We start from the raw sequence: 2,506 nt of genomic DNA on the forward strand, positions 1-2,506 counted from the left end.
CATTCGGGTAGTGGCACATGTTTAGTTTTATTGGTTTTCAGAACAACTCAATTAATGGGCACATTTTTTGGGATGTCTTCTATGGCGGCTTTGTAGTCATGGCGTTCTGCAGGTGAACTCAGTCCACAAGGTTAGGCCAAATAGTGGCTTACGTGAACCCACCTTGTGCACTAGGCCGATTTTATTGGCTCCAGGGCGGATGGATCGATCCTAGGATTACCCACCATGTGACCGTGGTTAAATTCACGGGGGACTCGGGGTGTGTGCCCGCACGCCAGCCCGATAGTTCATGTGGTTTGGCTACCCCACGAACACTACAGGAATTGACGGATTGTGTTTAAATTATGTTTTGAAATGAGAATTGTGAAACGTCTTGATTTTCTATGAATTTAGTTTCATTGATTTTTAAGGCTTCGGCTTTATTATTGATGTTACGTATTATTATTTCAAGTTTATATTACAATCCGTTCACTGAGCCCCGTGCTCAGCTGTGTTCTTGTTTTCTGACACGGCATGTTCCAAGTGATACTGATAAGGGACGGGACTTGAGATCGAGCGTTTGACTTTTTGGAGTTGGTAAACTCGTTGGTAGATGTATAATATTCTAAACTTATAAATAGTTGATAGAATGTAATATTTTGGATTATAAAGCATGTTTTAGAAGTTAATCTACGTTTGGAGTTTATTAGTAGCTCCACAATGTTTGTCTCTTAGAATTAAGTCCTGTTAGTGACACCGTCCGTTCCGGACTACGGGGACGGGGGATGTTACACTTAATCAATTCATTTTAATTAAATTCAACTGAAATATCCAATCATTTAAACCATTTGTAAACTACCATCTATTTTTAACACATTCAAAGATTCAACAGAAGTACGTCAATTGATTCAACATACAATAGAAAACACGAACAAAGTATCATAACAACTAGAATCAATATTCATTTTGTATTTATTGTGTTGCAATTTCTTCTCTTAAACTAGGCATATATGTTTTGGTCAGCGGCACTCCCATGCGATTGAACCTCTTCAGCCTCATCCTCTCCGTCATCCCGTGTTCGTTGGTTTGATCATACTCAAAAAATAACTCATCACTTAAACCTTCTTTTCGTATGAAGATGTGAACCACAAAGAATGCAATAACAACGTCTCTTTGAACCTCAAGTGTAAATAGTGTCATTCTTTTCAATATCGAAAACGTGCTTTCAGGACACCATGAGAACGTTTAATAACATTCCTAAGCTTTGCATGAGAATGATTAAACTTTTCATACTTGTTCATTGCTCGTCGATGACGAAAATCTCTGAGCCAATATCTAACATTACGATACGGCGCCATAAATCCTCGAGTATTTATATACGCAACATCATGTTAGGTATATTTTCACACACCCACAGACTTATCAATTAGGACCAAAAGCAAGTATACAATTAGTCCCAATATCGTCTTTCAACTAATAAAGTGGTACAAGTACCGGATATCGTTCACAGGGATTATAGTAGAAAGTTTAGTAAAAGTAATCTGAAGGAAATGATTTCAGAAAGCGAATTTGAACACTTTGATTGGATCAGAGTTAACACTTCCAAAAACTAACAGGAAATAACATATAATAACAGAAAGGCAGGGTGTAAGACTCAGGGTGAGACATAAATACTATTTCCAATAGACCAATGCTATCAAAATGCTACAACGTGAAACCATGTTGGCAATTTGCTACAACATGCAATTAGTAACAACTATTTTCCCCATTTATTTTGAGGGTATTCTTCTCATACTTCACCGTTACACTAATATTATACCTTTCAACTCATATCTCTATGAGGTATCCGGACCAATGAAAGTGACAAATGGTGTCCTCAAAATTTACGAATAAACAAATCTCTTGTTAAAAAATAACTCTCTCAAGTGGATTCCCATATCATTCAAGTTGACGTGTTCTGAGTGGCTCATCTATGAGTCNTACGAATAAACAAATCTCTTGTTAAAAAATAACTCTCTCAAGTGGATTCCCATATCATTCAAGTTGACGTGTTCTGAGTGGCTCATCTATGAGTCCATTCCACTTTAAYACTTCAAAGTGATCAACCTGTCGAGAATTAACAATTTAAAAAATACGAATAACAAATATCTTTGTTAGCAACTCTCTCAAGTCTACTTTCCATATCATTGCTCGTCGACRACGAAAATCTCTGAGCCAATATTTAACATTATGATACGGCGCCATAAATCCTCGAGTAWTTGTGTACGCAACATCATGTTAGGTATATTTTCACACACCGACAGACTTATCAATTAGGACCAAAAGCAAGTATACAATTAGTCCCAATATCGTCTTTCAAGTAATAAAGTGGTACAAGTACCGGATATCGTTCACAGGGATTATAGTAGAAAGTTTAGTAAAAGTGAMAAATGGTGTCCTCAAAATGCTATTTCCAATAGACTAGGGTGAGACGTAAATACTATTTCTAATAGACCAATGCTATCAAAATGCTACAACGTGAAACCAT

This window comes from Cynara cardunculus, assembly GCF_001531365.2.
Source record: "Cynara cardunculus var. scolymus isolate 2C chromosome LG 3, CcrdV1, whole genome shotgun sequence".
NCBI lineage: Eukaryota > Viridiplantae > Streptophyta > Magnoliopsida > Asterales > Asteraceae > Cynara > Cynara cardunculus.